Here is a 25,936-nt window from a genome sequence, read left to right on the forward strand (position 1 = left end):
AGAAGGTGGGGGTGTGGGGTTTTTCCCTCAGACTTATAGGTCTGTTTCTCAGCTGCAGCTCGCTAGTCTTTTTGACAATACAAATAAAAACGTGGCCTCAATAAAATATTTGATCTGTCAACATGGGGATTTCTGTGTTTAGTCATTGGCATTCAACAGCAAAAGTTATGATTTGTAAAGAGATAACAAAATAAAAGATTTTATTCAATACAGACTAAATTGCAGTCAAAATTAAATAAGCACATGATTTGTATAAAAAAATCTCACAAAATATAAAGGCATAAATCTTGTTGACTAATCCAACCATTTATTTTCCTTCCCACATTACAGCTCAGCTTTCTTAAGTACACTCGCTTCCATTTAGAAATAGAATCATCTAGATTCTGCCATCAACTTACAAAGCAGTCATCACAAAAACACCAAGAATACCAGATGTAGTGCTTACCCCTTATTGTACTGTATATTGCACTTTTATCACCTTTCTGTAGTAAACTTAATTGGTTTATAACAGAGTGCAGAGGTTTTGGTGACCTGGCTGTCTTCTTGCTTTGAAATGTTCTCATTATCAAGACAACATGCAAGACAACATTCAGAAGCAACTGAAAAGAGAAATAAAATATAATTTTCTAAAAATGCTTAATGCAGGGGTGGCACGATTGCGCAGTGGTAGCGCTGCTGCCTCGCAGTTAGGAGACCCCGGGTTCACTTCCCGGGTCCTCCCTGCGTGGAGTTTGCATGTTCTCCCCGTGTCTGCGTGGGTTTCCTCCCACAATTCAAAGACATGCCGGCTAGATGGATTGGCGATTCTAAACTGGCCCTAGTGTGTGCTGTGGGTGTGTTTGTGTGTGTCCTGCGGTGGGTTGGTTCCTGCCTTGTGCCCTGTGTTGGCTGGAATTGGCTACAGCAGACCCCCGTGACCCTGTGTTTGGATTCAGCGGGTTGGAAAATGGATGGATAGATGCTTAATGCAGTCACAGATGGGGCTGGAGCTAACCCAGCTATTGTAAGGCACAAAGCAGAAACAAGCCTTGGGCAAGGTGCCAGTCCATAATAGGGCAAATACTCACACCATGGCTACAGTCATATGAAAAAGTTTGGGACCCTCTCAGCCTGCATAATAATTTACTCTATTTTCAACAAAAAAGAGAACATTGGTATGTCTTTCATTTCCTAGGAACATCTGAGTACTGGAGTGTTTTTCAGACAAAAATTTTTAGTGAAGCTGTATTTAGTTGTATGAAATTAAATCAAATGTGAAAAACTAGCTGTGCAAAAATTTGAGTACGCTTGTAATTTTGCTGATTTGAATGCATGTAACTGCTCAATACTGATTACTTACAACACCAACTTGGTTGGATTAATACGTTAAGACTTGAACTTCATAGACCGGTCTGTCCAATCATGAGTGGTAAAAGGTATTTAAGGTGGTCAATTGCAAGTTGTGCTTCCCTTTGACTCTCCTCTGAAGAGTGACAGACAGCATGGGATCCTCAAAGCAGCTCTCAAAAGATCTGAAAACAAAGATTGTTCAGTCTCCTGGTTTAGGGGAAGGCTACAAAAAGCCATCTCAGAGGTTTAAACTGTCAGTTTCAACTGTAAGGAATGGAATCAGGAAATGGAAGGCCACAGGCACAGTTGCTGTTAAATCCAGCAGGTCTGGCAGGCCAAGAAAAATACAGGAGCGGCATATGCCCAGGATGGTGAGAATGGTTACAGACAACCCACAGATCACCTCCAAAGACCTGCAAGAACATCTTGCTGCAGATGGTGTATCTGTACATCGTTCTACAATTCAGCGCAATTTGCACAAAGTACATCTGCATGGCAGGGTGATGAGAAAGAAGCCCTTTCTGCACTCGCGCCACAAACAGAGTCACTTGTTGTATGCAAATGCTCTTTTAGACGAGCCAGATTCATTTTGGAACAAAGTGCTTTGGACTGATGAGACAAAAATTAAGTTATTTGGTCATAACAAAAAGTGCTTTGCATGGCGGAAGAACACTGCATTCCAAGAAAAACCCCTGCTACCTACTGTCAAATTTGGTGGAGGTTCCATCATGCTGTGGGGCTGTGTGGCTAGTTCAGGGACTGGGGCCTTTGTTAAAGTCGAGGGTCGGATGAATTCAATTCAGTATCTACAAATTCTTCAGGATATTGTTCAAGCGTCAGTCACAAAGTTTAAGTTATGCTGGGGTTGGATGTTCCAACAAGACAATGACCCAAAACACAGTTCAAAATCTACAAAGGCATTCATGCAGATGGAGAAGTACAATGTTCTGGAATGGCCGTCACAGTCTCGTGACTTGAATATCATCGAAAATCTATGGGATGATTTGAAGCAGACTGTCCAAGCTCGGCTGCCATCAAATTTAACTGAACTGGAGAGATTTTGTATGGAAGAATGGTCAAAAATACCTCGATCCAGAATCCAGACACTCATCAAAGGCTACAGGAGGCGTGTAGAGGCTGTTATATTTGCAAAAGGAGGCTCAACTAAGTATTGATGTCATATCTCTGTTGGGGTGCCCACATTTATTCACCTGTCTAATTTTGTTATAATGCATATTGCATATTTTCTGTTAATCCAATAAACTTAATGTCACTGTCTGAAATACTACTGCTTCAATAAGGCATGTCAGATATTAAAAGGAAGTTGCTACTTTGAAAGCTCAGCCAATGAAAAATAAAAATCCAAAGAATTATGAGGGTTTCCCAAACTTTTTCATATGACTGTAAATTAGCATTGTCAATTCACCTAAAATGCATGTCTTTGGACAGTGGAGGAAACTTGAGCACATACTGTACATGCAGATACAGGCAAAAAATGCAAATGCCATGCTAGCAGGACTCAGGACGTGAACCCAGGTCTACTTACTGCAATGCAACAGCACTACTATTGCACCACTGTGCCACCCAGAAAATAAATTACTTTATTGTAATGCTAAAACTGTTTATTATAAATGTGTTGATGTTATGCAGAGGTTAAACAATGTGTTAGTGACAATGCTTTGTGAATCCTGTATGCAGTTCTGGTCACCAAGTTAAAAAAAGACACAGCAATTCTAGAAGATGTGCAGAGAAGAACAACAAAGTGCATCATGAAACTAATGGACATGTCCTTCTGTGAAACGTCCAGGCAATTAAATTTCTTTGTGTCTTGATCAGAAAAATCTGGGTGGGGACCTAATCTAGTTCCTCTAAATTATCAAAAGCATCAATTAAATGTATCCATCAGAGCTTTTTGTAACCTGGTGAATTGCATACTCAAGGACCAGGTAGAAAATTAAGTTGAATTTACTATAGTAGCCTAAGGAAAGACCAAGACATGTAGTTGAAGTGGAGACCTTCAAGACTTTTTATTTTTAGTTAACCAAACAGGCTTGATGGTCTGAGTGGTCTACTTTAGTTTGTGAAGCCTCTTATATTTTTAAATATTATTAGACAACCAGCCAGGATCCATCCCATTCCAGTTTGTGTCCACATAGTATGCGTGATTCATGGAATGTCCTTTTTGACTCATACACAACTCTTAGTAAATGTTTATCTGTTTTTGTGGATTATTCCCTGGAACTTTCTCATTATATTTTTTATCACACTTTGTAAATTGCTAGAATTAGATGGTACCTGAAGAACCACCTCTTCACTTCAGTATTGTTCTTCCTGCCTGCCGTCTTTGAAATGCTGTACTTTACTTTCATATGTCTCTAATTTCAATTGATATTGCTCCTTCCAAGTCCTCTCTTCTGATAGTCAGCATTTGTTCAGGTGTCCCAGGGTTTTGGTTTGTTCCTCGGTAGAATTTACATTTTTATTGGACTAAGAGTTGGACAGTTTTATTCAGTTTAGTGCTTTGTGTTTGTGTTGGCTATTAAGAAATCAAACTGCAATGACCAGTTCCCCTCAGCCTAGTTGAGTAAGAAATTGATGTGGAAAATGAACAAATGAAAAAGTAAAATATTCCCACAGCTTTTTATGTCAAAGAAAGAAAGTAAAAAGAAGAAAAGAAAGAAACTCCTTAAGAGAACAAGCATATATAAAGAAATGAATGAATAAATGAATGATGATTAATGCAAGACTATGTTGCAATAAGTGAGTTTGGAAAATGAACTATTGAATAAATAAATTGTCATCACAACATTATATTGGAGTATACAGGTAAAAACAATGAACTAATAAATGAATGACTGGTCCATCGGCCCTGTATTGGAATAAATGCTGTAGGTTTATGGAATTGAAACGTCAAATGAATTTATTAATTATCATTCATTGAAATAAATTATTTTGGAAACTGAATGAATGATGCTTACAACTAGAATAAGTGGATTAAGAGAATAGATGAATGAATGAATAAATAATTCCCCCAAGTTTGCACTTGAATGATTACATTTAGAAAATTATTATTTTTATTAACTGTTTTAAATGCTGACTTTAAAATTAATCAATGAATGATCTTTGCTACCCTGTATTTGAATAATCTGATTTTTGAAAATTTGTTTTGAAGTAACCATATTTACAGAGTAAGTGAATTCATGAAATGTTTTATACAGACAAACTGTTACCTCGTTTTAGTAAAGGCTTGCTTAAGCATTGTACTCTCGTAAAATGTCCTCACATATGCCTTGAGAGATTCATGCTGGGGTTATGGAACACCCAGAGCAAAACCTGTCATCCATTTTACCACTTCTGTACATATATAATAGTAGAAAAATTATGCAATCAAGGGCTCCAAATTGCATTTCTCATAATATTTAACACAACTGCCTAAGGTTTTTGATGATGATCAATATTATTAATTTTCCAAATGCGCTCAAGTTTTCACATCTTTTCTATATATATAAAATCCAACGTCTGTCTGTCTCTCTGTATGTCTGCCTGCTTTTCACGAGAGAACTGCTTAACGGATTTAGATTGGGTTTTTTTCTATAATTTGCTTGAACATTCCAGTTGATTTTGCGACTTCTCTCATTGCGCTCTCAGTATTATAGTTCGGTTGCGCAATCCGAGAGACAGGCGGTGGGCCAAGGGCAGGGGGAGGCGGGACCTCAGGAGTAGGGAGCCGGGCAGGGCCCTCCTCACTCACGTGCCAGCCTCCATTCCAGTCACTCTTGCCACATGTTGAAGCGTACCTTACCAACGCTTAGCTAGCGATACCATTTTGTTCAGCAGACATTATCATCAAGGGATTGTTAAAGAGTAATGTTTGATGTTTTTGAGAGAAAGATCACAGCTACGTGTTTTTTAGAGGGTACCTGCTCATTGGCAGAGATATCACGGCCATGTGCTTTTCTCCCAAAACAGGGACGCTCTCACATCAGAGCTGAACACGATCAGATACAGTGGCAACGTTTAACGTTTAAGCGTGCCTACTGTACCTTCCACTTGCCCAGAGATAACTTGCCAACTTTTTTCATTTTTGGCTACATTCTTGCGCTTGATAGCAAAGCCAAGACCTTGGATGCAAAAGCTATCAATGTAAATTCTTCTTAATGCAAACTATTACATTTTTTTATATTGATTTTTAAAGTTTGTCCTGTTTCACTACTACACAGGTGGAGCCGCAGGGGACAGTTAGTAGGTAATAAGAAGATTATACTCCATAAACAGAATAAGGGACATCAGCAGAATCAATTTCTAAAAACTATTTAGGTGTTCACCTTTTCACCAATATTTACCATCACATAAAAGACTAATAACACACAATACTATATCTTAACAAGTTTCAAACTATACTAATGGGAAAACATTCAGGTGCTTTCAGCAACTAAGGTTAACTGATAGGAAAGTTTGAGAAATTTCACATTTTTCATTTGCTTCATCCAAGAATCATGTATCAAATTTGCATTTATTAAATATTTTTGTAACAATGAGTCACATTAAAAAATAGTGATATAAGAATGCAATTACATGTATTAATGGACTACATCAAATTTGTGTTTTTTAACAGTACTTTAGAAAGGATTTCAAAATGGATCACAAATAGTGTTGCTGTGGCTCAAAAGCTTTTATAGACAGCAGTTCAAGTGATGTGTGCTAGTAGTGGAGGGTCTGTGACCAATCTTCTTAAATATATTTTTTTTCAGTAGAGTAGTACCCATTAATTAGCAAATACAAAATATACAATGAATACAAAATTATCAATAATGGCATAAAGTTACAATCACCCTATAAAAGTAAAAAAGCAACTGAAATAGGTTCCCCATCTAGCCATTTTTTAAAATTATATAAATATATTATAAATATATATATTATATACTTGGAAAGGAATATGAAATATGATCATCAGTGCTGATTCAAGTGTGCAATGCACCCCTGGATGGTGCAGGCTACTGCGAGAGGACGTTCCCCTTTGTAGAGAAGAGTATGCTTATATATGTACTGTATATGAAATTGAACAGTGAGGGGGTGAGGGTGGGTTGGATCCCCTCGGAGATTGAATTTCGCTCATATTTTTATCATAAGCATAGTGTTGGCGGCACTTAAATGTGCCCCACAAGTCATGATGCCTTTAGGCCGGTGTCTTAGTGAAAGTTATCTTAAAGGTTTTATCTTTTGTCTGAAGATACATGGAAGCAAAAACGGCTATTCAGGTATGCGTAAACTGTTACATACTCACCGTGTGTTATACATTATACCACCAAGTAATCAGCACAGCGCAAACTGAAATCCTATCCTTTCCTTGTAATTAGCGGCCAGCATGGTTCTTGTAGCATGCCCAGTGGCTCCAGTCTTTTACCTACAGATCAACTGCAATTCCATTTCTAAACTCGTTCCCTGTTTACATGAGTTAAGGTAGCGGCACCTTTCCTGTGTAATTGATAAGTTCAACCCTTATTTAGCTGCAAGTTAATACAGTGGGGTGCAAAGGTTTGGGCAACCTTGTTAATAGTCATTATTTTCCTGTATAAACCGTTGGTTGTTACGATAAAAAATGTTAGTTAAATATATCATATAGGAGACACACACAGTGATATTTGAGAAGTGAAATGAAGTTTATTGGATTTACAGAAAGTGTGCAATAATTGTTCAAACAAAATCAGGCAGGTGCATAAAATTGGGCACCGTTGTCATTTTATTGATTCCAAAACTTTTAGAACTAATTATTGGAACTCAAATTGGCTTGGTAAGCTCAGTGACCCTTGACCTACATACACAGGTGAATCCGAGTATTTAAGGGGGTCAATTGTAAGTTTCCCTCCTCCTTTAATTTTCTCTGAAGAGTAGCAACATGGGGGTCACAAAACAACTCTTAAATGACCTGAAGACAAAGATTGTTCACCATCATGGTTTAGGGAAGGATACAGAAAGCTGTCCCAGAGATTGAAGCTGTCTGTTTCCACAGTTAGGAACATATTGAGGAAATGGAAGACCACAGGCTCAGTTCAAGTTAAGGCTCAAGTGGCAGACCAAGAAAGATTTGGATAGACAGAAGCGACGAATGGTGAGAACAGTCAGAGTCAACCCACAGACCAGCACCAAAGACCTACAACATCATCTTGCAGCAGATGGAGTCACTGTGCATCGTTCAACCATTCGGCACTTTACACAAGGAGATGCTGTATGTGAGAGTGATGCAGAGGAAGCACAAACAGAGCCGCTTGAGGTCTGCTCAAGCACATTTGGACAAGCCAGCTTCATTTTGGAATAAGGTGCTGTGGACTGATGAAACTAAAATTGAGTTATTTGGGCATAACAAGGGCGTTATGCATGGAGGAAAAAGAACACAGCATTCCAAGAAAAACACCTGCTACCTACTGTAAAATATGGTGGTGGTTCCATCATGCTGTGGGGCTGTGTGGCCAGTGCAGGGACTGGGAATCTTGTCAAAGTTGAGGGACGCATGGATTCCACTCAGTATCAGCAGATTCTGGAGACCAATGTCCAGGAATCAGTGACAAAGCTGAAGCTGCGCCGGGGCTGGATCTTTCAACAAGACAACGACCGAAACACTGCTCAAAATCCACTAAGGCATTCATGCAGAGGAACAAGTACAACGTTCTGGAATGGCCATCTCAGTCCCCAGACCTGAATATAATTGAAAATCTGTGGTGTGAGTTAAAGAGAGCTGTCCATGCTCGGAAGCCATCAAACCTGAATGAACTAGAGATGTTTTGTAAAGAGGAATGGTCCAAAATACCTTCAACCACAATCCAGACTCTCATTGGAACCTACAGGAAGCGTTTAGAGGCTGTAATTTCTGCAAAAGGCGGATCTACTAAATATTGATTTCATTTCTTTTTTGTGGTGCCCAAATTTATGCACCTGCCTGATTTTGTTTGAACAATTATTGCACACTTTCTGTAAATCCAATAAACTTCATTTCACTTCTCAAATATCACTGTGTGTGTCTCCTATATGATATATTTAACTGACATTTTTTATCGTAACAACCAACAATTTATACAGGAAAATAATGACTATTAACAAGGTTGCCCAAACTTTTGCATCCCACTGTAACATTGGTTGTTTACAGTACTAATGTTAGTTTAATCAATTCAGTGTTATACAGTATATGCTTACACAATTCCCTTTCTATTTATTTTAGGAGAAGTGACATTTTTTTCTTCTTCTGTGGTTTACTTACCTAAAGCAACTGGAGAAGGGTTCTGCTGTGTAAGCTGCTAGTGCACGTATGCCGTCTCCAGGATCTCACTCATTTCCCTTTAGTATTGAAGAAGGTGTCAGACAAGTAAAAGAGGAATATACACAAAATATAAGTTAGGCAATCACTTTCAAGGTATAATTGAAACAGTAAACTAATTCATATTTGAAGTTGCACTGAATGTTCCTCTGTTTTAAGACAGACAAATTTGCAAGTTCGCCAATACTTTTCAATGAGAGATTTTGAAATTTCAAATTTGTGTACAGTGCAAGATATCTCAACAAAACATTAACTGTCTTCACAAATTTTATTGAATAAGTGCACCACATTTCAGTTAAATTGGTCTATGGGAGGCCTAGTTGTTTTGTGCGAATAGACAGACAGATGGACGTGTCTCTAAGAATAAGGGATTTATACATTACATGCGAACACACCTAAAAATGAATGAAATATCTTTCAAACATGTCAGCACATGTGTCAGCAATATAGGCAACTGCTCCTTATTGGTGAAGTCAAAAGAAAATGAGGAACACTTACACAGACAGTGGAAGTACAGAAAGGGAAAGGCAAGTACTGCTAGGCATTGGAGATCCCTGCAGTTATGGTGGGTAGCACAGAAGGAATTTACACATGAGCACCAAAGACACAAAAAAGAGCGTTAGGCCAAGGAAGACCGACTAATAGCCAGAATGCCTCCAGGCTAATAAAGAGCAGCATGAGATCTCAAGTTAATGGAGATGGAACCATGTGGGAGGACATGCTTAAGGTCAGTGATTTCCTTACAGCCATTAGGGAAGCATCATATTATCCTTGACTGGGACTATTGTTATTATGTGGCAGAGATCTGGACTTGAGTCACAAATTTGATGATTTCACACTCAACTCGAAGAAATCGAAAAGACTTAAAACTTGCCTTGGACTTGAACAGCAATAACTTCTACTTAGAATTCGACTTACACCTTGTGTCTTGTGAAGAGTTGACCACCCACACAAACTAAGTTGGATGCCAACGTTTAAATGAAGGCAGGGAGAAAGGGCTACAAACGTGCTGACGGGGATTATCATCTTTAATTATTAAGCAGGAAAAGAATTGCAATGTGGAATAGCAATTGCAGATGGAGATGCAACAACTTTGTTCAACATTTGAGGCTACACAAAGAACTGTAAGTTTAGTTTATTTAATAATTAATGTTAGCAAACAAAGGAGGTGTAACAAGTTAGCCAAACATAAAGTTAGTAAATGTGAAATGACAGCCAGTTGAACTTTTCATATTCCTCCTATTGATTTGATGTTAGCTAAATCTATTTTACTTAGTTTGCATCTTTGTGACTGTGTGACTGTTAGGGAACAGCAAGTCGAGGAGAGAGCATGTCTGAGAATCCGCAAAAGTGCTCTCAAACTGGAAAGGTCAGTTTTATTAAAAATGATGAAGATGTGCATGATTAAAGCCAATAACATGGCATGGTGGCCACTCATTAAAAATAATTTGTGTGTGATGAGGATAATGATTGATTTTAACACTAATGGAATTACAGAAATAATAAGTAGAAATAATAAATGATAATGCACACTTATAAAAAAAAAATATTATAACAAAAAGCATACAACAATTAGTCATTAAGGGCACTACATATGAATACATAAAAATAAATAAAGAAGAAAGAAAAAAAATTTAGAATGATGAAACAAAAAGCTAAAAACAGTAAATAAATATACAGTTCTAACAAAATGTATGTAAAATGATAGTTCAATGCAAAAGACAAAACATACAACATAAATAATTAAGTACTATACATGTAAATCTAAAAGTCAAGTCACATTTTTATATAACATATTTAAAAGCAGGCCGCGTGGTGGCGCAGTGGTAGCGCTGCTGCCTCGCAGTTAGGAGACCCGGGTTCGCTTCCCGGGTCCTCCCTGCGTGGAGTTTGCATGTTCTCCCGTGTCTCGTGGGTTTCCTCCGGGCGCTCCGGTTTCCTCCCACAATCCAAAGACATGCAGGTTAGGTGGATTGGCGATTCTAAATTGGCCCTAGTGTGTGTTTGTGTGTGTCCTGTGGTGGGTTGGCACCCTGCCCAGGATTGGTTCCTGCCTTGTGTCCAGTGTTGGCTGGGATTGGCTCCAGCAGACCCCCGTGACCCTGTATTCGGATTCAGTGGGTTAGAAAATGGATGGATATTTAAAAACAACAGGAGTTGACCCAAAGTGTTTTCCAGTTAAAAAGAATTGAATAAATAAATAAAGTCACATAGTGGAATATAAAATGTATAAATAAAACAACCTGAAAACAGACATACAAGAAGTAAGAAAATTAAAATAAAATTACAATTAAACTAAATGTAATACAATAAATAAGAAATTAAGAAAAAGAGGGTAACAAATATTAAAATAAGATTAAAGGTCACATATTAGTGGACTAATAAAAACCCTAGGAGAACCTCAAAGTAAAATCAAACCAAGAGAAAAAACATGTGGGTCTTTAATTTAGATTTAAACTCATCAATAATATGGCAGGACTTAATGTTGAGTGGAAGACTATTCCATAGTCTGGGTGCAGCTACAGAGAAAACCCGGTCGCCTTTGGTTTTGAGACGTGAATGAGAAACTGAGAGGAGCTGTTATGAGGATGTCCTAAGTAACCGAGGGGTTGAATACAGAAATAGCCGATATGAAATATACATTATTCATTAAGAGCTTTAAAAACAAATAGCCAAATTGTAAAATCAACTCTGTATTTCATAGGTAACCAGTGTAAATGAGCTAGAACATGAGTGATATGCTTTCTTTTCTTTGTTCCAGTTAAAAGAACAGGACAGCCCTATATACAGGGATAAGCCGAGAGGTGATAAGAGCATGGATAACTATTGCCAGGCCCTTATGAGATATAATCAGCTTTAACTTAGCTATAGTTCTAAGATGATAAAACATGTCTTTTACAACATTGCTGACTTGTTTAGTAAAATTCAATGAAGCATCCAAAAACACAGTGAGGTTTTAAACCTCATTATGCAGATTTACAGATAGTGGACCTAGCTTGCTGCTAAGGCTAGTGACAGAGATTTGGGGGACAAATTTAATCACTTCAACTTTATTTTCATTTTGTTGAAGAAACTTACTTGCCATCTAGCATTTAATATCATTTAAGCAACTATAAAGGTTCTTCAGAGAGCAGGTGCTGTCAGCTGTAACTGGTAGGTAAAATTCAGTGTCATCTGCATAACAATGATACAAAATATTGTATTTTTCAAAGACAGAGCCAAGGGGTAGCATGTATAGTGAGAATTTAAGAGGCCCTAAAATCAAACCTTGGGGAATTCCACATTTAATGAGAGTGGAGAATGAGGAACAGTTACTGTACCTATTCTGACAGAGAAGCTTCTTTCTCTCAGGTAGGCGGGAAACCATTTTGACACTGGGCCCTGCAAGTGGAGTCAGATTCTGAGCTATGCGGAACTCTAACGCCACACTGGAATTTGTCAAAGATGTTAAACCTGTTCAAATAGTAGGAGATCTGGGAAAATACAACTTTTTCCAGTATCTTGGAAATAAACAGTATGTTGGAGATTGGCCTGTAGTTTTTATGGTCATTGGGGTCTAGACTAGGTTCCTTTAATAGGGGTTGTACAATTGCACGTTTAAAACTAGAAGGTATGACTCCACTGGTTAATGAGCTATTTATTATAGCCAAAATAAAGAGGCAGATTGTAATAAAAACTTCCTTAAAAAGACATGAAGGTATAATGTCAAAGGGGCAGTAAGTGGCATTCATTTGTGAGACCACTGCAGACAACTGGGCAGACGACACTGGCTGAAATTGCTGGAGGTAGCTGACTGGATGATGTGTCCCAAGGGGATCAGTGTCTGGGGGTGAAATGCTAGATTTTATGTTGTTAACGTTGTCAATGTAGAATAATGTACAATACAATAATGTACAATTGTGTGTGTGATATTCAGGAAAAATTATTAAAGTTAGCCAGGACATGTTGGTGTAATTTACACATCCCTTAAATTTCTAAGGTCTGGAGGTTAATTATTAACCCTGAGCATTAATAAACAGATACTGTAGGTGCCACATTCTATGTCCATAACTTTTAGAAGGTTAGAAGCTCATAAAGTATACAAGAAGTAAAATGACTTCATGGGCAGGAACCCAAGAGAGTTCCCCTAAGCCCAAGGTGACAGCAGAGGGCTCATGTACGGTACAAGTGCAGTCCTATGCCCAGATGCAAGTGTCAGGGAAGGTCAGAGACACTCTCAGAATTAAACACTGAGACCTCCACAAGGTGTTTCAGACATGGTTCTAGAGATTGTCTCAGAAATAACTTCACAATAGAATATAAAGCTTACCCTGGCCATAGGTGTTTTGACCAAAGAGTCTCAAGGTGAGTTGAGGAAGGACTCAGTCCTGCAAGGTATAAGTATGGTCAGAACATTGGAGACACAATAGAAGCGTTTTTTTGGGAGGTGACTTGGAAAAGTTTAAGTGCTGCTAACAGTGTTGTTTGGAGTTGTGAGCCAGTTAATGAGTCACATAACCCTACAAGAAAAAGGGTTTTGAACCTGCTTAACCTGGTCCAAGGCTTTGCTTTGGAGCTTATGGGTTTGTGGCAAAGTTATCATATGTGTTTGCCTCCCTTCACAATCTAACTCTCTGTGACCAAATATTGAAAATTAATGTATGGATAAACATATATAATTATCCCCTCTTCTAGTTACAAATGGTGTCCCTTGGGGGTCTGTGACCAGTTCTCTTTTCTGTGCAAATGTAGTCATTGATAGATAGATAGATAGATAGATAGATAGATAGATAGATAGATAGATAGATAGATAGATAGATAGATAGATAGATAGATAGATAGATCTTATTGCAGATGTTGAAGGATGCCAACCTTCTAAGGAAGTATTGTCTGCTCTGACCTTTCTTACATAGACCATCAGTATTGGCAGTCCAGTTTAATTTGTCATCTAGCTGCACTCCCAGATATTTAAAGGTCTGTGCCCTCTGCACACAGTCACCTCTGATGATCACGGGGTCCATGAGGGGCCTGGGCCTCCTAAAATCCACCACCAGTTCCTTGGTCTTGCTGGTGTTCAGGTGTAAGTGGTTTGAGTCGCACCATTTAACAAAGTCTTTGATTAGCTTCCTGTACTCCTCCTCCTGCCCACTCCTGATGCAGCCCACAATAACAGTGTCGTCAGTGAACTTTTGCACGTGGTAGGACTCCGAATCATATTGGAAGTCTGATGTATGTTGGCTGAACAGGACAAGAGAAAGTACAGTCCCGTGCGGTGCCTCTGTGTTGCTGACCACAATGTCAGACCTGCAGTTCCCAAGACGCACATGCTGAGGTCTGTCTGTAAGATAGTACACAATCCATGGTATTGGGAAATGTAATTTGGAAACGCAATATTAACTTTCATTTTATTCGTATTGTGCTCATCTGAATTTTACAATTAAAGCTAATAGTACTTCTTCAAGTATTTAATTAATTCCATTATTGATACAAACAGTGGATGAATGATAATTTACTGAGTTTAAATTAAAAAAAAAAACAAAAGTTCCTTTCATGTCTGATAGCTATAAAAAGCAAGCAAATATAGTACTGTATGTTATTAACTTTTGAAAGACTGAATTTAAGTTTGATTGAATGTATCTAAAATTTGTGTTTTTGATTGAACCTTCAGTCATTACATTTCTACACTGTAATCAGCTTTCTCCAGATTAAGAAATATTGAAAACCTCAAGAGATTTCTTTTCAGATTTAGGTTCTAGAGAACCTTTGCCACTCATTTTTGTCTAGCAGAATTCATTGATTAATTGGTCAGGCTATTCAAATTGTTCTCTCACGACAATGCTGATAATTCAAAACAAAAACAGCAGAGATCATAATTAGAACTGCCAAGCATGTCCATGCAGGACCGTCTTAACAGCGTCATAGGCCACCAGGCAAAGTAATGTACTGAGGGCCGTGTTTTGACAGCAAAACAGAAACATACACAGGCATCAGGAACATCGTGGGCCCTTCTGCTTCTGGGGCCCCTGGCCAGTGCCCCACATTAAGATGGCCCTATGTCCATGTAATCTGCAAATTACTTTATTAGCTTCCAAATATGTTTAGAGCTGATCTTAAAATCCTCCTTCTCATATATAAAGTAAGTAAATCTTTTAGGACATACATTGCAGTCTGAAGATGATCCCCTCCTTAAAATGCTGAGGTTAATTAAACTAGAAAGTACTCAGTGTAGTGCACTGTGGTCATAGGTGGAAGTTATTAAGAAAAAATATAATTGAATAGAATTGAAAATATAGATGGTTATACACACAAACAAACATACTGTAGACATTAAGAATATATTGCCAAAACGTTGTATCTTTAACATTTTCTCCTTTTCAATATGGAAACAACCTTTGGTCATTTCTTTATATTTATATGTATACATATATGTAATGTGCCAATTCATTTCATGCCCACTTTTTCAAACACTGCATTCACATTGGGAGTTAGGAGGGAATCAGCAATGAAAAAAACATTGTAAGCTACTAAATTCTCCATCTTAGCACCTACATTGGTCCTTCCTTTTATGCTTTTGTGTGTGTTCTGGCTTCGCTCCTACATACTGTGCTAAATTGTCACTTGGGTTTCTTTCCAAATCCTAAGCAGTAATATGCACTTTTGTGTGCATTACCCATGTAATTGTGTTTTGCATAAAGTTTACAAGTGATTACAGTTTACTGATTACTGACTAGGCAGTAAGTTCTATTATACAGTTTTCAGTGAAGCAGGTTATTATCTTCCAAGTTAATGTTAGAAAGCAGAGTGATGCGTATCCACATGAAAACAAAGGGTTATGCTGATAAGGCATTGGTTAACTAAACATGTGTTGACCAAATACATAGAAGTGCTTGTATTTCTGTTTCACTTATGTTTGACAGTTTTTTTTATTATATTATGTATTAAATTTCTATTGGTCAGGAAGTCATCATTCTCAGAATGATGAAGGATGTTGAGAAAAAAAAAAGGTTTCGTTCTGTGTCGAGTCTCCAACTCTTAGCTTTACAAAAGGTTGTAAAAATATTTTTTTATTAACTTAGATTTATAGTGTTTTGTTTTTAAAATAAAATTGTATATGTATTTTGCTTAACTTATGTAATATTGTCAGTCCTACTTAAACTTTACTTAAAAAGTCAGACCTAGACCCACACATACTAAATAATTATAGGCCTATTTCAAATTTACCATTTCTCTCTAAAATACTAGAGAAAGTAGTCGCCAGTCAGCTTCAGTCACACCTTACGCATTACAATTTATTTGAGAAATTCCAGTCTGGCTTTCGCACTGGTCATAGTACAGAAACGGCACTAACACGGGTTGTAAATGACATTCTGATATCCTCTGATGAAGGAAACTCCACTGTAATTATGTTGTTGGACTTAAGTGCAGCATTTGACACCATTGACCATTCTATTTTACTGCACAGGCTAGAAAACGATGTTGGGCTTACAGGCCCCGTGCTCGCTTGGTTCAGTTCTTATTTATCAAATCGATTCCAGTATGTACAGAAATGTGCAGACAGTACTCCATCATTATACACAGAAGTTCAATATGGTGTCCCGCAGGGCTCAGTACTGGGACCTTTACTGTTTTCACTTTACATGCTTCCACTGGGATCTCTCATTAGGAAACATAATGTTAATTTTCACTCGTGTGCAGATGACACCCAGTTATACCTTTCATTTAAATCAAATGAAGTTTCTCCAATGTTGTCTTTAATTAGTTGTGTTAGTGAATTAAAGGAATGGATGAATGAGAACTACTTGTCTTTAAATACAGATAAAACAGAGATGTTAATTGTTGGAGGGAATGACGCTGATCACAGCAATATTTTGTCGTCATTTAACTCAGTTGGAATCCCAATTAATTTTACTGAATCAGCCCGCAATCTAGGAGTTATCTTTGACTCTAGCATGTCATTTAAAGCACATATTACAAAGTTGTCCAAAACATGTTTTTCCATCTTAAAAATGTTAGGAAATTAAGCGCTTTCTAAATAAACAGGATTGTGAGAAATTAATTCATGCATTTATCTCTAGTAGGATTGACTACTGCAATGCGGTTTTCACTGGCTGTTCAAACTGTTCTCTATACAGCCTCCAGTTAATCCAAAATGCGCTGCAAGAATTATTACAAGAACAAGAAAATATGAACACATAACCCCAGTTCTTAAATCTTACACTGGCTCCCAGTTAAGTTTAGGGCAGATTTCAAAATCCTCCTTTTAACATATAAAGCATTAAATGGCCAAGGTCCGCTTACTTGTCTGAACTTATCATGACTTACAAACCTGAGCGCACATTAAGATCTCAAGATGCCGGTCTGCTTAGGATTCCAAGGATTAATAAAATAACAGTGGGAGGTCGAGCTTTTAGTTACAGGGCCCCTAAACTGTGGAATGGTCTTCCTGCTTCCATAAGAGATGCCCCTTCAGTCTCAGCCTTTAAATCCGGCTGAAGACTCACTACTTCAGTTTAGCATATCCTGACTAGAGCTGCTAATTAACTGTACAACTGCATCTCTGTTGTTAGTCATTAGCACTATAACATAAGTAACATGATAATTATATTTGAATACTAACCCTCACCTATTCTGTTTCTTTTCTCGGTACCCAAATGTGGCAATTGGTGCCACGGCCCACTTGCCAAGTTGTTTGCCTGCCTATGGTAAAGTCATCCCTGATGGAGGATCACAGGAATCATGGGAAAGAGGGTCCTTTCATCGAGCAACGTTTCAGCCGTGGCATGGTCAAATGGGGAGGCAGCTAGATGGATGAGGTTTCCAGGACTCTAAAAATATCCAAACCTTATTATGTGATATCATCTACTGTTAAACCGTACTTCTAAAATTTTTATTATTATGCTGTATTAAGGATTTGTTCTGTTCTGTGTATTGTATTGTATTGACCCCCTTTTTTTGACACCCACTGCACGCCCAACCTACCTGGAAAGGGGTCTCTCTTTGAACTGCCTTTCCGAGGTTTCTTCCATTTTCCCTACAAGGTTTTTTGGGAGTTTTTCCTTGTCTTCTCAGAGAGTCAAGGCTGGGGGGCTGTCAAAAGGCAGGGCCTGTTAAAGCCCATTGCGGCACTCCCTGTGTGATTTTGGGCTATACAAAAATAAACTGTATTGTATTGTATTGTAGGCCCGGGTTAACTTCTCAGGTCCTCCCTGCGTGGAGTTTGCATGTTCTCCCCGTGTCTCTGTGGGTTTCCTCCGGGTACTCTGGTTTTCTCCCACAGTCCAAAGACATGCAGGTTAGGTGCATTGGCGATTCTAAATTGTCCCTAGTGTGTGCTTGGTATGTGTGTGGGTGTGTGTATGTGTGTGTGTGTGTGTGCGCTGTGCGGTGGGCTGGCGCCCTGTCCGGGGTTTGTTTCCTGCCTTGCACCCTGTGTTGGCTGGGATTGGATCCAGCAGACCCCCGAGACCCTGTAATTAGGATATAGCGGGTTGGATAATGGATGGATGGATTTTGTCAAATGTGCTTTACCCAATTTGCAGTTGCAAGGGGCTGAGACACATTCCAAAATCATCGAGTTCATTAAACAATACACCTCTTTAAAACTTCTTTCAGCAGTCTCTGTTGTCTATGACGCAGGGAATGAGCACATAATATCAGGAAATTCTGGACTTAAGATAAATGAAGCTTATTATCAAACAGACATGTGCATCAATTGTACTAAACATTATCTCATCATTTGTTTTTGCCCCTTCTTTACCCACTTAAACATGTTTCCATGGCTATGCTGTAGAGCGCTATAAATGTGTACTAGTGACAGCCAGATTGACTGTCCTCTCTGGAATTCTGGAGGAGGTATAAAATGTGCTGGAGCTGCATACTGCCCCCTGGCAGAACTTTAGGTAATGTAACAGGAATTCCCTAACTTAGTCCTGGATCCTGAATATCCCATTTACTTATTAGCATTACTCTCACTTAGCCTGAAGATGTGTTGCTGTATGCATTTCCTTCACATATAAACAAAAAACACACTTAATTTATTTGAAGCATGGCTGTCATTTGCAATGAAGTTACAAGCATGGATTTGAAACTTTGGGAGTATGTTGAACAGATTGTTATTTTTTTTTAGGGTAAGAACAGAATAAGGACTTCCAGTATACATCTGAGAATGAGCGAAGTGAATGAACTCTTAAGAATTTAAAGGACAGAAGGAATAAAAAATGCATTTCCCATAATTACTATGGGAATGATTCTGATCAAGACATTTAATATAATGCATCAGCATACACTTAAGTCCATAAATATTTGGACAGAGACAACTTTTTTCTAATTTTGGTTCTGTACATTACCACAATGAATTTTAAATGAAACAACTCAGATGCAGTTGAAGTGCAGACTTTCAGCTTTAATTCAGTGGGTTGAACAAAACGATTGCATAAAAATGTGAGGCAACTAAAGCATTTTTTTTAACACAATCCCTTCATTTCAGGGGCTCAAAAGTAATTAAATAACTGGAAATAAAATGTTCATTTCTAATACTTGGTTGAAAACCCTTTGCTGCCAATGACAGCCTGAAGTCTTGAACTCCTGGACATCACCAGAGGATGGGTTTCCTCTTTTTAATGCTCTGCCAGGCCTTTACTGCAGCGGCTTTACTTTCAGTTGCTGTTTGTTTGTGGGCCTTTCTGTCCAAAGTTTAGTCTTCAACAAGTGAAATGCATGCTCAGCTGTGTTAAGATCAGGTGACTGACTTGGCCATTCAAGAATTTTCCACTTCTTTGCTTTAATAAACTCCTGGGTTGCTTTGGCTGTATGTTTTGGGTCATTGTCCATCTGTATCATGAAACGCCGCCCAATCAATTTGACGTCATTTAGCTGGATTTGAGCAGACAGTATGTCTCTGAACACCTCAGAATTCATTCGGCTGCTTCTGTCCTGTGTCACATCATCAATAAACACTAGTGTCCCAGTGCCACTGGCAGCCATGCATACCCAAGCCATCACACTGCCTCCCACCATGTTTTACAGATGATGTGGTATGCTTTGGATAATGAGCTGTTCCACGCCTTCTCCATACTTTTTTCTTGCCATCATTCTGGTAGAGGTTGATCTTGGTTTCATCTGTCCAAAGAATGTTTTTCCAGAACTGTGCTGGCTTTTTTAGATGTTCTTTAGCAAAGTCCAATCTAGCCTTTCAGTTCTTGAGGCTTATGAGTGGCTTGCACCTTGCAGTGCACCCTCTGTATTTACTTTCATGCAGTCTTCACTTTATGGTAGACTTGGATATCGATACGCCGACCCTCTGGAGAGTGTTGTTCACTTGGTTGGCTGTTATGAAGGGGTTTCTCTTCACCATGGAAATGATTCTGTGATCATCCACCACTATTGTCTTCCATGGATGTCCAGGTCTTTTTGCGTTGCTTCGTTCACCAGTGCTTGCTTTCTTTCTCAGGATGTACCAAACTGTAGATTTTGCCACTCGTAATATTGTAGCAATTACTCAGATGGGTTTTTTCTGTTTTCGCAGCTTAAGGATGGCTTCTTTCACCTGCATGGAGAGCTCCTTTGACCGCATGTTGTCTGTTCCGGGCAAAATCTTCCACATGCAAGCACCACACCTCAAATCAACTCCGGGCCTTTTATCTGCTTAATTGATAAGACATAACGACGGACTTGAACACACCTGCCCATGAAATAGCCTTTGAGTCAATTGTCCAATTACTTTTGAGCCCCTGAAATGAAGGGATTTTGTTAAAAAAATGCTTTAGTTGCCTCACATTTTTATGTAATCTTTTTGTTCAACCCACTGAATTAAAGCTGAAAGTCTGCACTTCAACTGCATCTGAGTTGTTTCATTTAAAATTTATTGTGGTAACGTACAGAACAAAAATTAGAAAAAAGTTGTCTCTGTCCAAATATTTATGGACTTAACTGTATATCCAGCTTTCAGTCATTCACTTTGAACATATATAATGTATGGAAATTTCCTGATTTATTTCCTAATTTATTGAGATACAAATTAGACACATTTTTTGCAGCAATCAGTCTAACTAGCCATTTCAAGCACACCATTATTCATTGTGAAAGGATTTTAAATAGCAAATAAGACCGTATAAGAAAGCATGAGCCGCACCGCTTCACTTTAGACCTCACAAGACACTATGCTGGAGTCTATATTTGTTTCATGCTATCAATCTTTTGTCAATGTCATCCCTTGTATTCTCTGAGTAGTGTTGCAGAATGTTGTCTGACTTCACCTCTTCTAATTTTTAACAGTTGTCACTAATTATTCCTTTCATAACAGTGTTTGAACAATGATAATAAAAGAAATGTGTATTAGGCTTCTCTCAAATGTGCCACTACCTGTTACAGTACTTGAAGGGCTATAAGCTACTGTCGATATATGTGTGGAGGAGTGTATTCATAGTCAGCAGTTATATTTTAAAATCAGTTTATACATTCCTGTCTTGTTCTACCTTGTGTTTAGCATTTTAAGAGCAAATTAGATCAATTTCTCTACATTAAGTGAGGATGTTGAAAGTATTTTTGATATTTTTTTGGAAATATTTAATATTTGCTCATTCAATCCTGAAATCAATTATCAAGATGGATGAGAAATTTAAGTTGCAGAGATTTAGGATTAATTAAGAAAATGAATTAAATCAGGTTATATAGATTGAAGCACTGGAGGCCAAAAATTGCTAACCTTGTTTGAAAGACATAAGTAACATGTAGCTTAGTGAAAACTGAACTGAAGATATTTGTGTGTTTTCAAAGTGATTTCCCAAAATAATTTCTTACTTTGTTATAAACACAGTTTGGTCAGCAATTGATTCTCAATTCGGCCTTAAAAACCCAGTCACCGTGATGGCACATGACAATCAGTGTGTGAATCACATGCTGGGCAACATGCAGCACCATAGCATGAAATGGCAGCACTCATGAGATAACCAGAAAACAAATGAAAAACAAAAACAGCCAAAAGAGCAAAAAAGAAAATATTATTAAATCCTGACAATATTCTGGTGTTGCTCTTCCATATGTCTCATATTTTAGAGACACACAAATTAGACCTAATCACATACTGCATGTAAAGAATGCTGTGGGTATTGGGTGTATTTATGCACAGTTACTACTTTTTTAAATTGCCTGTTTGAGGGCTGTAAGGAAATAATCTTTACTGTTGTCCTTATCTATATATATATAGGAGAGTTGGGCTCCGAGAGACTGTGTTTGTGTGTTTGTGAAGGGATTGAGAGTTAAGGCGGGTGGGGGAGTCACGTGATCATCTCCCCTCCCATTCACTTCATTTCGCTCCGAGCTGCGCAGCTGACGCGGTCTTGCCGTTCTTTTTCCTTAGTGTTTAGTCCTTTCAACAACAACAACAACATTTATTTATATAGCACATTTTCATACAAAAAAATGTAGCTCAAAGTGCTTTCACCTTTACTAATTTACTGTTTAGTACACGCGGTACTTACACAGTCACTCATAAAAGGGGAGAAGACTCGGTGCAAGAAATGGGTATTGAAACTACGTTGGAAGACATGCAATCAATGAAGCCATTAAACGGATCTCAAGAGAGGTCTTCTAGGTTGGAAAAAAGCGCTTGGCTGCCAAAACCAGGCAATTAAACGAATCTCAACAAGAAACGACTTCTACGTTAGGAAAAAATGATTCGCTGCCAAAATCAGGCGGTTAAACGAATCTAAAGAAGACAGGATTTCCAGATTGGGAAAAGGACGATTGGCTGCCAAAACCAGGCGGTTTAAAGAATCGGAAAACGACTGGACGTCTAGATTGGAAAAACCACGATCCACTGCCGAAACTAGCTGGTTAAACGTGCAGTGAAGCCCGTCAGGTCTGCTAGTCTATTTATATAAAAGTCAATGTGTGTATGTATGTTCCAGCATCACGTCCGAATGGCTGGAGCGATTTTCATGAAACTTGGTACACATGTTCCTCATCGGTCGACTAAAATTACTGTAGGGTGAAATCAGCCGTAACCCACCCCCTTCTGGGTAAGGAGGGGTGATCTTGCGGTCTTGTATGCATGTTATCATCCAGTTGACACTCGGAATGACCACCAGAGGGCGAACTGGAGGTGACTGCCAGCATTCTTTATGTTTGAGCTGCACGGCGCCCCATTGCTTTTGAAATTAAATAGAGTTCTACGCGTGGAAGTGTGTGTGTCTGTCCGGCCCAGAAGTGAGACGTAGAGTCAGGGTGAGGGCTTCAGCTCCAAGGATACGGAAGCGTTGCCAGTACAACGGCAAAAGGAAACCTCCTAAGAAAGACAGTTGATTGGCTGCTAATGCACAAACGATGCAAGCACTTCGGCAACATGAATCCTTCTGGCAGAGAGATGTCCAGAGTAGTTCTGACAATTTAAATACTTTCTAGGATCGGCTTACACGGTCAGTATATACCAGGCAACTGCCAGCATTCTTTATTTTTGAGCAGCACCGTGCCCCTGTTGCTTTTCAAATTAAATAAGTGTTGGCCGCTTCCGAGCATCAACTAGATGATAACATACATACAAGACCGCAAGACAAGGACATTAGTGAGTCTTTATTGTTTCTTAATTTATTTTTATTTTTTGACGTTGTGTTTTTTTAATTATGTTTTTCTCAAACAATTAAAAAAAACACGAGGGCGAACTGGAGATGTCTGCCAGCATTCTTTATGTTTGAGCACCACACGCCCCTGTTGCTTTTCAAATTAAATACATTTGGCCGGTTCCAACTGTCAACTGGATGATAACATACATATAACACTGCAAGACAAGTGCATTAATGAGTCTTTATCCATCCATCCATTATCCAACCCGCTATATCCTAACTATAGAGTCACGGGGGTCCACTGGAGCCAATCCCAGCCAACACAGGGCGCAAGGCAGGAAACAAACCCCAGGCATGGTGCCAGCCCACCACAGAAAACCCATGCAGACACGGGGAGAACATGCAAACTGCACACGGGGATGACCCGGGAAGTGAACCCAAGTTTATTGTTTGTTAATTTATTTTTAAAGTTGTGTTTTTTTTTTAATTATGTTTTTCTCAAACAATTAAAAAAAAACTTTATTTTCCTCCCGGGCAACGCTGGGTGTTTCAGCTAGTATATAATATGCTTGCAACTGAGATTATTATGACATTAAAGTATTTCCTTTTTTGCAAAACTATGGTTTTAAGCTTGTGTAGTTTCTGTCTTTTTTTCTTGGTTATGTGTTGGCATTCTCAGAGTGCTGATTTTTTATTGGTATGCTCCATAGATACATCATAAAACGGAAAGTTAAAAAGTTGCTGTTGATTTATGTATGTATTTATTCAACCAATGCACTAGAAACCAAACTTATGTTGATGCTATATACCCAAATAATTTATTTAATTTATTTTAGATGTATTCACATATAATATAAGAAGTATCGGTCAGTCAGTCAGTTATGGCTGTCCGTCAATCTGATGATCATGCTGCCCATCCATTTGTCCATCTCAATCACTCTCCCTACTGTGTGCATTCTGATGGAAGAGCAGGCCAATTTGGGTAGACCTGGGGGCATGATGGGTGAGGGATTTGCCCCCCAGACACAGTGGGTTGGTTTCGATGGTGATGCCTTGCCATTCTCTTCTCCTCTTGTTGGTGTGTCTGTTGTTGTTCAAAGTGATGGACTCCTTCATTTACAGTTGTGCTTGAAAGTTTCTGAACCCTTTAGAATTTTCTATATTTCTGCATAAATTTGACCTAAAACATCATCAGAATTTCACTCAAGTCCTAAAAGTAGATAAAGAGAAACCACTTAAACAAATGAGACAGAAATATTATACTTGGTCATTTATTTATTAAGGAAAATGATCGAATATTACATATTTGTGAGTGGCAAAAGTATGTGAACCTCTAGAATTAGCAGTTAGTTTGAAGGTGAAATTCGAGTCCGGTGTTTTCAATCAATGGGATGCCAATCAGGTGTGAGTGGGCACCCTGTGTTATTTAAAGAACAGGATCTATCAAAGTCTGCTCTTCACAACACATGTTTATGGAAGTGTATCATGGCACGAACACAGGAGATTTCTGAGGACCTCACAAAAAGAGTTGTTGATGCTCATCAGGCTGGAAAAGGTTACAAAACCATCTCTAAAGAGTTTGGACTCCACCAATCCACAGTCAGACAGATTGTGCACAAATGGAGGAAATTCAAGACTATTGTTACCCTCCCCAGGAGTGGTCGACCAACAAAGATCACTCCAAGAGCAAGGTGTGTAATAGTCGGCGAGGTCACAAAGGACCCCAGGGTAACTTCTAAGCAACTGAAGGCCTCTTTCACATTGGCTAATGTTCATGTTCATGAGTCTACCATCAGGAGAACACTGAACAACAATGGTGTGCATGGCAGGGTTTTAAGGAGAAAGCCACTGCTCTCCAAAAAAACATTGCTGCTCGTCTGCAGTTTGCTAAAGATCACGTGGACAAACCAGAAGGCTATTGGAAGAATGTTTTGTGGACAGATGAGACCAAAATAGAACTTTTTGGTTTAAATTAAAAGCGTTATGTTTGGAGAAAGGAAGAACTGCATTCCAGCATAAGAACCTTATCCCATCTGTGAAACATGGTGGTGGTAGTATCATGGTTTGGGCCTGTTTTGCTGCATCTCTGCCAGGATGGCTTGCCTTCATTGATGGAACAATGATTTCTGAATTATATCAGAGAATTCTAAATGAAAATGTCAGGACATCTGTCCATGAACTGAATCTCAAGAGAAGGTGGGTCATGCAGCAAGACAACGACCCTAAACACACAAGTCGTTCTACCAAAGAATGGTTAAAGAAGAATAAAGTGAATGTTTTGGAATGGCCAAGTCAAAGTCCTGACCTTAATCCAATCGAAATGTTGTGGAAGGACCTGAAGAGAGCAGTTCATGTGAGGAAACCCACCAACATCCTAGAGTTGAAGCTGTTCTGTACGGAGGAATGGGCTAAAATTCCTCCAAGCTGGTGTGCAGGAATGATCAAAAGTTACCGGAAAATGTTTAGTTGCAGTTATTGCTGCAAAGGGGGGTCACACAAGATACTGAAAGCAAAGGTTCACATACTTTTGCCACTCACAGATATGTAATATTCGATCATTTTCCTCAATAAATAAATGACCAAGTATAATATTTTTGTCTCATTTATTTAACTGGTTTCTGTTTATCTACTTTTAGGACTTGAGTGAAAATCTAATGATGTTTTAGGTCAAATTTATGCAGAAATTTAGAACATTCTAAAGGGTTCACAAACTTTCAAGCACAACTGTATTGTTTGTCTCCAAAGTGCACAGTCCTCAGAA

The sequence above is a fragment of the Polypterus senegalus genome, chromosome 1, assembly GCF_016835505.1.
Source record: "Polypterus senegalus isolate Bchr_013 chromosome 1, ASM1683550v1, whole genome shotgun sequence".
In the NCBI taxonomy this organism is placed as follows: Eukaryota; Metazoa; Chordata; class Cladistia; order Polypteriformes; family Polypteridae; genus Polypterus; species Polypterus senegalus.